Source organism: Lolium perenne, chromosome 7, assembly GCF_019359855.2.
Source record: "Lolium perenne isolate Kyuss_39 chromosome 7, Kyuss_2.0, whole genome shotgun sequence".
In the NCBI taxonomy this organism is placed as follows: Eukaryota; Viridiplantae; Streptophyta; class Magnoliopsida; order Poales; family Poaceae; genus Lolium; species Lolium perenne.
In genome coordinates, this window is record NC_067250.2 from 233,000,420 (window position 1) to 233,014,070 (window position 13,651).

The 13,651-nt window shown below is 43.6% G+C and overlaps 1 long non-coding RNA gene across 1 annotated transcript; it reads right to left on the reverse strand.

Moving 5' to 3' along the window:
- Nucleotides 1-12,399: 12,399 nt before the first annotated feature.
- On the reverse strand, nucleotides 12,400-13,333 carry LOC127312117 (uncharacterized). Its single transcript, XR_007858165.2, has 3 exons — nucleotides 13,183-13,333; nucleotides 12,691-13,082; nucleotides 12,400-12,582 (listed from the first exon to the last, which is right to left on the reverse strand). It is a non-coding gene; the product is annotated as an uncharacterized lncRNA (long non-coding RNA).
- Between the last annotated feature and the right edge of the window lie 318 nt (nucleotides 13,334-13,651).

A 13,651-nucleotide genomic window follows, 5' to 3' on the forward strand; every position in this document is an offset into this window, starting at 1 on the left:
GGTGATGGTCCCTTCAAGGTCCTCAAGCGAATCAACGACAACGCCTACGTCATCGACATACCAACATCCAAGTACTTGGTGAGCAACACATTCAATGTGTCCGACCTCTCGCCATACCATGGAGATGAAGAGACGTTAGAGTCGAGGACGACTCTTTCCCAAGGGGGGGGGAGATGATACGGGGTGGCCTTCGGACACCACCGCCTCAAGACCGACAAGCCCTCCTCGTGGTCCAATGACACGAGCTCGAGCCCAAGCTCTACGCCAAGAGGTGAATTCGCTCCTCTCCACGTACTCCTTTGACACCCCTTTGGATGGCTTGCTACTTCATGCCAATACCCTATGTTCAATCAGGTACATCGACCAAGAAGCGCGCCATGAAGACCAAGCCAATGGAGAGAGAGCTGGAAATGACGAAGATGGAGCTACAGCTGCCAGGCCGGAACTTCCGCCCTCCAGGACCGGAACTTCCGCCCAGATGCCCTCCAGATGCTCTCCAGATGCCTTCCAGCGCCCAGAAGACAGGATCAGGCCGGAACTTCCGCCCCTGGGGACCGGAACTTCCGCCCAAGTTCCGCCCAAGTTCCGAAAGTCGGCGAAAACCTTACTGGATGTTACTGCGGGACAATGGCGCAATTCCGGAACAAGGCCGGAACTTGGCCGGAACTTCCGCCCCTCCAGACCGGAACTTCCGCCCCTGGCCGGAACTTCCGCCCAAGTTGACCGGAACTTCTGCCCCATCGAACTTCAGCACAACAGCACTTTTAGTTGTAACTTATCCCTTCGCCCCACCTACTATAAATAGCCTTGTTGGCTCAGATCTGAGATTAGACTTGATGTGAAATTAAACCTGAGCTTAGCTCACCCTTGTGGGAACCCTACCTAGATCTTAGATCTTGTACCCACCCGGGCTCCTTATCGACTTGTCAAGATCTCTTTGGTGACTTCTACCGTTTGTTTGATCTTTTGCTTGCACTTCTACCTATTTGGTCTTTTGCTTGCACTTCTATCAACCTTCCGGTCTTTTCACCCTTCTAGATCTTGCGAGCTTCGATTTGTCGATCTCTTTGCGGGACTTCTACCGGAAGGTCTTTTCTCGCAACCTCTATCGAGTAGGTGTATCGGGCCTACGAGGGAAAACCGGTTTGTGTGCGTGTGTGTGTTGTATCCCCACGATTCCCCCTCGCGTTCTTCGTGTTCATCGCGTTCATCCACCTACCCCCACGAGTTCCACCCAAATCCGTGAAGATCGGGCACATCCTTGGACTTAGTCCACATCAAACTCCAGCGCCAATATTGAAGAAGAGGGGTATGATTAAATTAAATGATGAAGATATGAGGGAAGCCAAGAAGTCTCTCAAGGAGAAAGGTATTAAATCTGAAGATGTGAAGAATCTTCCTCCCATAGAAGATATATGTGAGATAATTCCCCCTTCATCCATGATTGAGGTAAACTCCCTTCAACGCTTTACTAGGGAAGATATTCCGTATTCGAAACCTCCTGCACAATGCTTAGATGAGTTTGATAATTATATTGTTAAGCAAGAAAATTTTAATATGAGAGTAGAAAATCATTTAATGGAAAATTCTCGAGCTATTAGTGAATTGCATGATATTGTAGAGAGAACCTCCAATGATGTTAAGATGCTTGTTAAACATTTTCATATGGTTCAAACTCAAATTGATCAACTCACTAAAGTGCAAAATGACTTGTTGGGAAATAATTCTAAAGAAAAACATGCTTATGAAGTAACAACTAGAGGTGGTGTTTCTACTCAGGATCCTTTATATCCTAAGGGACATCCCAAAAGAGTTGAACAAGATTCTCAACGAATTAAAACTAGTGCTCCATCTAAGAAAAAGAAAAAGAAACATAAGAATGTTGTAGAATCCTCTGAACCTGTTAATGATCCTAATAGCATTTCTATTTCTGATGCTGAAACTGAAAGTCGTAATGAACATGATAAAGATAATGATAAGAATGATGCTCCTGATAAAGAAGAGGTTGAAGAAGAACCTGAAAAGCATGCTAAAAATAAAAAGTACACTAAAGAAGATTTTATTGCTGAGAAACATGATAATGAAAGAGAACCTTGGGTGCAAAAGCAAATGCCTTTTCCTGCTAAGAAACTAAAATCAAAGGAAGAAGAACACTATAATAAATTTTGTGATTGGATGAAACCTTTATTCTTGCAAATCCCTTTAACTGATGCTATTAAATTGCCACCTTATTCAAAGTATATGAAAGATATTGTTACTAACAAAAGGAAAATCCCCAATGAGGAAATTTCCACTATGCTTGCTAATTACTCTTTCAATGGCAAAGTTCCAAAGAAGTTGGGCGACCCAGGTATACCTACTATTCCTTGTTCTATTAAGAATAATTATGTTAAAACTGCTCTATGTGACTTGGGAGCCGGTGTTAGTGTTATGCCTTTTTCTCTTTATAAGAGACTTTATTTAGATAAGTTGATACCTACTGATATATCTTTGCAAATGGCTGATAAATCTACTGCTATTCCTGTTGGTATATGTGAGGATGTTCCTGTTCAAGTTACTACTAACTGCTTGATATTAACTGATTTTGTTGTGTTGAAAATGCCTGAAGATGATAATATGTCTATTATTCTTGGGAGACCTTTTCTTAACACCGCAGGGGCTGTTATTGATTGCAATAAAGGAAAGATTACTTTCAATGTTGATGATAAGGAGCATACCGTCTATTTCCCCAAGAAGATTGATAAAGTATGTGGAGTCAATACTATTTCTAATGTGAGAACTATCAAAGTTGGAACTATTGATTGTCCTATATATGAGCCTAAAGAAGAATATCAAACTCTCGTGATTGGATCCATATCAATACAATTCAAGGTAACATGATTGATTTGAGGTTTATTTCTTCTTATTCTATGTAAAATTTATTTGGTGGCAAGACTTGATCAACCTTGTTAACAAATACTTTTTATATGCATAGGGGAGGTAAACAACATCTCTTTCTTCCTCCACTTGCTCTAGTTGCTGTAGCACTTTCAATTTGCAAAGTTCCTTAGTTAATTGGAGATTTCAAAAATTTTCCTGGCCAGTAATAATAAACTTAATACCCAGAAATGTGCATTTTTCAAAGTTTTCAAAAATTCACAAAAATTATACCGTTGGTCCTATTTTTCGACGAGGCACCTGGGAGCACCAGAGGATGACCTGTGGGGCACCACAGGGTGCCACACCATAGGCCGGCGCGACCAAGAAGGGGGGCGCGCCACCCTGTGGTGTGGGCCCCTCCTTGCCCCACTACTTCATCTCTTTCTCCCAGCATCTTCTCTCTCCCGAAAAAACTCGAACCAGCTTCCTCTCACTCGCGTTTTTGCTCAACAGCTCAGGATTTTTCGATCTCTTTGCTCAGCCCAGATTTCTGTCTGAAATTTGGCACATTTGCTCTCCGAGAAGAGATGAAGAAGTTCAACTTTGGAGAGTTGTTCAAGAAAGGAACAACCAGCACCGGGAGGCCTTCTAGGGCCGCCACCCGGCTTAGGCGATCGTACAATGAGGATATCATTGCGCCTAGCTTCGCGCCCGAAGAGGACAACGGGGCTCCTAATGCTTCATCTTTTCCATGCTATGATTTTCTGAGAAATGCAGGGATATTGGATGATTTCTTCACCCTTGTCAATAGGGCGGGCTTAACCACCTACGTGGAAGACGAAAGGGAGCAATACTATATGCTCACCAAAATTTTCGTCGAGAGCTTCAGGTTCAACAACACGCAATACGAGCCGACAGTTGCATTCAAGATCTATGGTAATCCTGTTACTATGGAATTGGAAGATTTTTGTCGTGCATTGGATATTGCCCCTGTAGGTACAGCAAGTAGGATTGATGACAACCCCCGGGACTTGTTGGAGCTCTATCGAGGGATCACCGATGATGATTGTCGCACCATTCAGCGTGGCAAGATAAGGAACATTCAACTGCCCGCCATTAAGTATTTTGCATATTATATTGCTACTAGCATTCTTGGTAGGGAGAACACTAGCAATATTTCTAGTTACCATCTTGCTTTCTTGAATATTGCACTTACTGGTCGGACATCTTATCACCTTGGTTCTCTTATTGCTCGCCGCCTGTCTAATAGGGGGCCTATTTTTGGAGGAACTATTGCACTGCGCGTTTTAACATATTTAAGACTTCCTCTTGATCCTAATGATGTGCCATTGACCCCTAGGAGACTCGATATTGTTGCTATGAAGAGTCATCATTTTGTTACCACTGATTCTACTTTAGATAATATGGTCTATAGAATGTTGTTTGATGACGGGGATGAGAAGGAAATCCCTCTTCCCCAACCAGGTTTGTTCAGTATTGACAGGCAATCATGGTCGTGCACTAAGGAGGAGGTGGATGAACATATGAAGATACAAGACTTCCACCAGCAGCATGACTTCGAGGACGCCGAGGCCTCCCACGACTACACCGTCACGTATCCGGGTGCTTCTTCTAGCACATGCCCGGAATATGATCCATCTTCGTCGTACTACGGAGATACTACCTCATGGTCTCGATGGGATTGAACTCCACTTAGGCCAAAAGCCTAAGCTTGGGGGGAGGTATACCGGCATCACTCATTCTTTGCATATTATGGTTGCTGGATACTTGTACATACTTGTTTAGTCTCTTTGAGTGGTTTTCTAATGAGAGGGGGATGATATTTGGGGAAGTGCTGCCTGAAAACAGATTCTGGACTGTCACTAGAAAAATTCTTGCACACAGCCAGAACGTTATTTTGAGCTGCCAATTTTTGTGCAGGTTCCCCAGGTTGTTATCTAACTTTCATTAGTTGAACACTTTTCGAGCTGAGCAACGTAAGATTTTTGTAAAAATCGATTTCTGTACTGCTGTCAGGTTTTGGCAGATTTCTGTCATCCTGCTGTTATGTGTTTCTTTTAGTTTTTATTTTCTTGTTCTTGCTTTGTTTCTTTCTTAAAACACAAAAAGACCAAAAATATTTCTGTTATTTCTCATCACCATTTGTTTGCTTTGGTTTCTTGCATTTGTTTCGCTTTATTTGCTATTGCTAGTTTGCTATAAGAAAACCCAAAAAGATTTTGCTTTGTTTGCTTGTTTCCTTTTGTTCTTGTTTGCAATTCGAAAACACCAAAAATATTTTCTGTTCTTCTTTGGTTCATTATGAGTTCAATGGTCTTCGGTGGCTGGAGTGTGGTTTTCATTTCATATTATCCAAGCTACACAAGTGAAAGGCAATAATGACGATCTACGACAATTGGATTGTGGTGAGAGGCTGGTATGAACTCTATTTGTTTTCATTTTTGTACATATACTCATCCATGTGAGCATGCTTAGTTGGTTCATGTGAGGTATATGTTATTTGAGAAAGTCTAGTAGTTTATGATCTCTCATGTTTAGCTCCAATTTATTAATATGAGTAGCATGTCATGGATGTTTGCTTGCATTGTTTTATTCATAAGTAAGTATGGCATTGTGGTATCCTCCTCTGAATAATTCATTTATATCGACTTGGCACATGCTCACGCATGCATATGACTGAACAAAAGTCAATTAAGCCTCGATGATCTATATTGCTTCAGAGTTCTTGTATCACTTTTATGCCTCAGTTAATTTATTTTGCCGCAAGCATGATTATGACAGTTACTGCTCTCTTGATTTGTCGCTCCCTAGTCTTTTGCTAGCCTTCACTTGTACTGAGCGGGAACGCTGCTCGTGCTTCCAAACACATGAAAACCAAGTTATTCCAGAGTGTCCACCATAAATACCTATGCATGGCATTTCAAACCATTCCAAGTAAATTCTCATGCGCTACCTTTAAAACCTTCAAAATGCTTCTCAATTTGTGTTTATGTTTCATAGGTCATGAGGAAGTATGTGGTGTTTAGCTTTCAACCTTGTCATTTACTTTTGACGGACTCTCATATGGACTAGTGGCACATCCGCTTATCCAATAATTTTGCAAAAAGAGCTGGCAATGGGATTCCCAGTCCCGAATTAATTAACTTAAATAGACACTCCTCCATGGTATGTGATTGTTGGATGGCACCCGAAGGATTCGGTTAGCCATGGCTTGTGTAAGCAAAGGTTGGGGGGAGTGTCATCATCATAATAAAACTAAAATAAAAAGGCACTCCTTCATGGTATGAGATTGTTGGCAGGCACCCGAGGATTCGGTTAGCCATGGTTTGTGTAAGAAAGGTTGGAAGGAGTGCCACATAAACATGCAAATAATTCATGGGAGCCGCTCTTGGGAGTCCGGTTGGCGAGGTAGTTAGTGTACCCATTACCATTCGTTGACAACAACAAACACCTCTCAAAATAATTTTACTCCTGTCTTTATAAAAATGAAAAGCTCTAGCGCATGTTAATCCCTGCTTCCCTCTGCGAAGGGTCAATCTTTTACCTTTATGTTGTGTCTCCATTATTTCTTTGAGCACTATCTTGAGAGCACGACTGTCATTCTTAGTATAATATGCTTGTCTCAAAATATGATTGATTGTGGTATAACTTTGATGCTTTTATCTTTGACAATCGCTATTTCTAGTCTTTCTATGAACTCCAGAGGTGCCCGGGCATTTATGTTTTGCCAATCAAATACAGGCAAGCGAGATACCACTTTATCATACTTTCTTATGAGCACTGCAATCCTGCATATATACATGATTCATGATGCTTATTATTAATTGTTGGTACCTCTTCATGATTGACATAGCTGTTAGATGATCTTATTTGCATGTGTCTTATTATGAACTGCTTAAGTATTAGCCATATCATGAGAATATATACATCATATGAGCAAATGTGTTCGTGAAAGTTCTTTTATCGCTCAGTTGTTAACTGAATTGCTTGAGGACAAGCAATAAGCTAAGCTTGGGGGGAGTTGATACGTCTAAAACGTATCTACTTTCCCGAACACTTTTGCTATTGTTTTGCCTCTAATTTGTGTATTTTGGATACAACTAACACGGACTAACGCTGTTTTCAGCAGAACTGTTCTGGTGTCTCGTTTTTGTGCAGAAATCCAACTTTCGGGAAAATCCTCGGAATTTATGCAGAAGGCCCTATTTTCCCAGAAAACAGACGGAGCCAGAAGGACAGGTCAGGTGGAGGCCCGAGGGCCCCACACCATAGGGCGGCGCGGCCCAGGGGGGGCCCGCGCGGCCATGTGGTGTGGCCCCCTCGGCCGGCCTCCGACGCCCTCCTTCGGACTATTTATCGGCCTCAACCTAAAAACGCACGGAGAGAAGTCGAAGTCGCCAGAAACCCTCCAGAACGCCGCCACATCGCGAAACTCCGTCGCGGGAGCCAGAAGTCTCCGTTCTGGCACTCCGCCGGGACGGGGAATTGGAGGAGATCATCGCCATCATCACCGCCAACGCCTCTACATCAACCAGCCATGTTTCCCCCATCCATGTGTGAGTAATTCCCCCGCTGTAGGCCGAAGGGGATGGTAGGGATTGGATGAGATTGGTCATGTAATAGCATAAGATTGTTAGGGCATAGTGCCTAGTGTCCGTAATTGGTACTTTGATGATATTGTTGCAACTTGTTATGCTTAATGCTTGTCACTAGGGCCCGAGTGCCATGATCTCAGATCTGAACATGTTATTGTTTCATCATGATATTCATTGTTTATTGATCTTACCTGCAAGTTGTATACACATGTCGCTGTCCGGAACCGATGGCCCCGAAGTGACAGAAATCGGGACAACCGGAGGGAATGGTAGTGATGTGAGGATCACATGTGTTCACGGAGTGTTAATGCTTTGCTCCGGTACTCTATTAAAAGGAGTACCTTAATATCCAGTAGTTTCCCTTGAGGCCCGGCTGCCACCGGCTGGTAGGACAAAAGATGTTGTGCAAGTTTCTCATTGCGAGCACGTACGACTATATATGGAACACATGCCTATTGATTGCTTTGTACTTGGACACCGTTTTATTATTATCTGCAAATGCCCTGCTATGATTGTTACATGAGTTTCTCTCATCCATGCAACGCCCGTTCATCCGTCCCCGTGCCTACAGTATTTTAATCCTGTTGTTTACTAAAATCACTACTGCTGTCTTTGTTACTCTGCTGCTGTTATTTCACTACTGCTACTGTTATAAAACTGTTACTACTGATAAACTCTTGCGAGCAAGTCTGTTTCCAGGTGTAGCTGAATTGACAACTCCGCTGTTAAGGCTTTCAAGTATTCTTTGTCTCCCCTTGTGTCGAATCAATAAATTGGGTTTTACTTCCCTCGAAGACTGTTGCGATCCCCTATACTTGTGGGTCATCACATGCATATCAGGTACCTCGGATTGAACTACTAAAAATCTATATCCTACACTCCGCGGAGCATAACCTAGAAAGATACAATCCACTGTCTTTGGTCCAAGTTTGCGCTTCTTAGTAATTGGAATATTGACTTTCGCCAAACATCCCCATGTGCGCAAATACGAAAGTGATGGTTTTCTCCCAGCCCACTCCTCGTAAGGGGTTTTTATCTTTATTTTTGTTAGGAACTCTATTCAGGACATGACATGAAGTCAACAAAGCCTCCCCCCACCATGCCTTTGATAAACCAGCAGTGGCTAACATGGAATTCACCAAATCAGTCAGCGTGCGGTTTTTCCTCTCGGCAACCCCGTTTGATTGGGGTGAATAGGGAGGCGTCCTCTCATGAATAATGCCATGTTCCTCACAGAATTCATCAAAGATTTTTGGAAAATATTCGCCACCACGATCCGACCTAAGACGCTTGATCTTTCTCTCTAGTTGATTTTCAACTTCGGCCTTATAAATTTTAAAGTAGTCTAAAGCTTCATCTTTAGTTCGCAACAAATAAACATAGCAAAATCTAGTCGCATCATCAATCAATGTCATGAAATATCTCTTTCCACCTTTTGTCAACACACCATTCATCTCGCATAGATCAGAATGTACGAGTTCTAGAGGTGCCAAGTTTCTCTCCTCGGCCGCCTTGTGAGGCTTCCGAGGTTGCTTTGATTGCACACAACTATGGCACTTCGAACCTTTGGCAATGGTGAAATTCAGAATTAAACTTAAACTGGATAGCCGAGACATTAAACCAAAATTAATGTGACATAAACGAGAATGCCAAACACTGGTATCATCACTAACATTGCCACAAATATGGTTCACAGACTTATTACTGAAATCAGAAAGCGAAAAGCGGAACAAGCCTCCGCACTCATAGCCTTTACCAATAAATTGTCCAAACTTGGAAACAACTACTTTATTCGACTCTAAAACAACCTTAAACCCATCTCTGCATAGAAGGGAGCCGCTAACGAGATTCTTGTTCATAGTAGGGACATGCTGCACGTTCCTCAGCTGCACGATCTTCCCCGAAGTGAACTTCAGATCTACCGTGCCAACACCACGAACAGAAGCATGTGACCCATTCCCCATCAAGACGGAAGAATCCCGGGCGACCTGGTAAGAAGTGAACATGGATATGTCAGCACACACATGAACATTAGCACCTGTATCAATCCACCAACATGGAGATTAAAATACCGAAAGAACAGTAAAGAGATTACCGTACCCATCAACATTGCTAGCGGTCACCGTGTTGACTTGCCTCCCCTTTTTCTTGCGGTCTGCCCTCTCTGGACAGTCCTTAGAAAAGTGGCCAGCCTCTCCACAGGTAAAGCAGCTCAGATCTGCTTTGTTTATCATCTTCTTCTTCTTGAAGGTTGTAGTCTTCATAGGCTTATTGAAGGAGGGCTTGTTATTCCCTTTGTTCTTGCTGTAGGGTTTCTTCTGCACCATGTTGGCGCTAGACTGACCCTCTCCTTTCTCAGTATTATCCTTAGCCCGAGCTTTCTCCTCAACATTAAGAGACGCTATCAGATTTTCAACTGATATCTCCTGTCTCTTGTGTTTGAGAGTTGTGGCAAAGTTCCTCCATGAAGGGGGCAACTTAGCGATGATGCATCCAGCCACAAACTTGTCAGGTAAGGCACACTTAAGGAGTTCAAGCTCTTTCGCAATGCACTGTATCTCATGAGCTTGTTCGACTACAGAACGGTTGTTTACCATCCTGATGTCATGGAAGCTCTCCATGATGTACAGTTCACTACCTGCATCGGTTGCACCGAATTTAGCATTCAGTGCATCCTAGAGCTCTTTACCATCTGTTATGTGCATGTACACATGACACAGACGATCAGAAAGAATACTCAGAACGCATCCGACGAAGAGAGTATTGTTTTCCTTGAACTTGTTCTGATCTTGGTCAGATATAGTTCCTTCAGGTAAACCATCACTAACTTCGAACACTTTCAGATGAGTAAGCCAGAGCATGGCCTTAACTTGCCACCTCTTAAAGTGCACACCGGTAAATTTATCCGGCCTCAGTGCATCAGCAAAACCAGCCATTGTTAACTCAGGAAATTGCCTACTATTAGGTTTTTGGATTGTTGGATAATTAGGCACAATTTCCATGATTAATTCCAGAATATAAAACATGATGGCAGCAACTACTAACATGTGAAACTCAAACATACTAGATGCATTAATCAACATGAGTAGCAGCAGCGCAAACGGTAAAGCATCCATCGCTAAACAGATCGAGATATGTCGCACGTACCGATCTGGTGGAGGTGGCGGTGGAGGTGTAGCAGATGATGTCGCAGCAGCAACGTTGTTGATGACAACGTTGTTGACGACGGGGACGACGGGTCGAAGTAGACGGCGTTGAAGACGACGGTAGGCAGCACCGCCCGATTTGGACGGAAGGCGACCCGTGATGAAGAGCTTGAGCAGTCGCGCAGAGCGCTTCCCAAAAACCTAATTCGCCCTCTCCCGTACAGGATCGCAAGGACGAGTGGTTCCGGAGACCTGCTCTCCCGTTCGCCGATGCACGTCGGCTCGCAGGATGGAGTAGGCTACGATGGCGGCGCAAGCAGAGAGAGGTGGAAACCCTAACTCGTGTATTCAGGTATTTCTGCGGTAGCCGGGCAAGAGAATATATAGGCTCGGGAAACCCTAGACAATGTTTCGAGTCGGTTACAGATAGCCCACGATCCGGGAGCGACCCAAACCGACTAACTGTGACGCGTCCGTCTAGGACTCCGTTCATTTTCCTGAGCTGCAAAAAGTAAGGAAAGTCTCGGCTCGAGGCTCAATCCACTCACCACGAGCGCGGCGCGGCGCGCGCGTCGCGTCGAGACGAGCGAGGAGGAGGAGGAGCGCGCGTGTAGCACTCCTATTCTCACTCACTTACTAGTGGTGGAACAACCCACCTTATAAGGTGGTCTAACTTCCTCCCAACTTTTCATGTGGGACTAAACTTCCCACCTCTTGCCACTCCCTAGTGAGCTGCCACCAACTTGGGCTTAAACTCACAAGGCTGCCACTAAGTGAGCTTTGAGATTTATAGGGAAAATCTGAAATCTATCATCGTCCACCCTGCCGGACAGCGGGAGACCCAACAACCACACCTAGTCAACAAGGGCTTGTCATGCTCCTCACCAGTGGTAGCGCAACACTGGTGGCATACGAGTCGGACGGCGAGGAGACTACAAGCAGCTACGCCGGATTAACAATCACACTTAGTTAGAATTCACCTTCATCGAAAATGTACATAAGACGAAAAATCTTTGCGACATCATATAATGCATTGCAATGACTGCAACCAAGAATCAAAGGTTCCAACTAATCTAAAATTTACAATTCTTATGAAATATTTGTATCATTAATTTCTGATATATCACTAAGCTTTATAAGAAATAACATATTCAAAAGCTATTTAAGAAAATATGCTTTGGTTATTTACCATTTTCGTTTCTGCCTCATATTTTCTGAAAAAGGCCTTGTTTGTATGCAGTGCTCCATTGAGTGTGCGATACTGAAGCCTGTGATCAACTACATGTCAAGAGTCTCAATGTATTCGCAAACCAAAACGTGTAGATGATGATGGCCCTGCATGGACTTGTCACATGCACCGTTTGTACATACATAGCTCATGGGCAAGAAGGTACACACTAGTGGAAAACTGCTCTTTTGCACCGGTTCAAAAGGCCCATATGCACCGGATGGCCAACCGGTGCAAACCATCCGGTGCAAAAGGCCCCCCCCTTTTGCACCGGTTCTCTTACGAACCGGTGCTAAAGGGGTCTCCACGTGGCCGGCCGTGGGGCGCTCGGCGGGGGAGCTTTTGCACCGGTTCGTAATACGAACCGGTGCAAAAGGGTTGGGCCGCGGCAGCATTTTAGTGCCCTTCCCTGCCGCGGCAGACTCTGCCGCGGCAGGGAATTGCACTAAAACGCTGCCGCGGCAGAGACTCTGCCCCATTCGAAATACGGTATAATATTAATGCAGACAATTCACATATATATATATAGGAAACCATTGTATTACATATATCGATCAAAGTGACACACGTTCATGCATATATATATATGTCTACATCAACATTGATATTGGCGGTTGTCCACATAGTGTTCTCCATCTGGAGCTATGACTTGCTCAAGTAAGAACCCCGCCAGTTCTTCTTGAATTGCTCGTACACGCTCTGTTGCTAGAAGACCGTCCCGCAACCGTTCGATCTAATAATTTGAAGAAGGTACGATGGTCAGTATATATATATGTGTGTATGTGAATGAAACACAAGGTGATCGATAAAATAAAGCCATGAATGTTGTTTAATTACTTACATCAAGTTGTTCCAAAATGTCCCTCACATGATGGGTATTCTGGCGGATGAACTCGCAAACGTAGAACCCGCATAAATTATTCCCGTCCTCTTGCCTCAAGCACTTTACGAGAACAAAGTTCAATCAAAATAATATATATATAATCAAGGATGATAATAATTGTATTGAAACTAGAATCAAAGAGATGCGCGGCCTAGCCATTAGTACTTACCGGTACATGTTTTATTCGAAGATCTTTATTCTTTAAACCCGGAGCTTTGTTGGTGAACCGTTTCCAAGCCTTGTGGAGGATATCAGCCATGTCCCCCCACGCCTCAAGGGGTTTACTCTTCGAGTCCATGACTTCTACTATCCCGGTGTCGGGTTCAATGACTAGCAGGATATAGTGAAACCTGCGGACACACACATATATATATATGCATAACTCATCAATTACACTTAACACATGGAGTAAGCGAAAAAGATTTAATGTGTGAAGAGAGTAACACTCACGCGAAGTTGTAAGGAAATAGTATTGCCCTTTTGTATGAGTTTTTCCTTAAGACATGTACCAAGTTATTCTCCGTGTCCTTGGGAGAGTTGTCGACAGTATACCCATTCACGGTATATGGGTCAACGAACCCAAGATCATAGATTTGCCCCTTGCGGCATTCGCGAATCTTCATTCTGCATAATACAGTGAGAGTATGGTTATATGCTAGCAATAATGGACGAGTCGCGGTAGAGACTTAATTACATAAATAATACTTACAGACAGTATGCACTCAGCAGAGATTTGTCGAGGGCGTCTTGGTTGAATAACTGAAATAATTCACAAAATTCGATGTTCATCACGTCAGTTCGCCCGTAGTGCTCATCTCTTATTGCCACCATGATCCAGTTCTGGCCGTCCTTACATGCATCCAAGTACCAATTATGTAGTCTTCACAGCTGTGTTGATAGATTAGGCAACTCCGCAGCT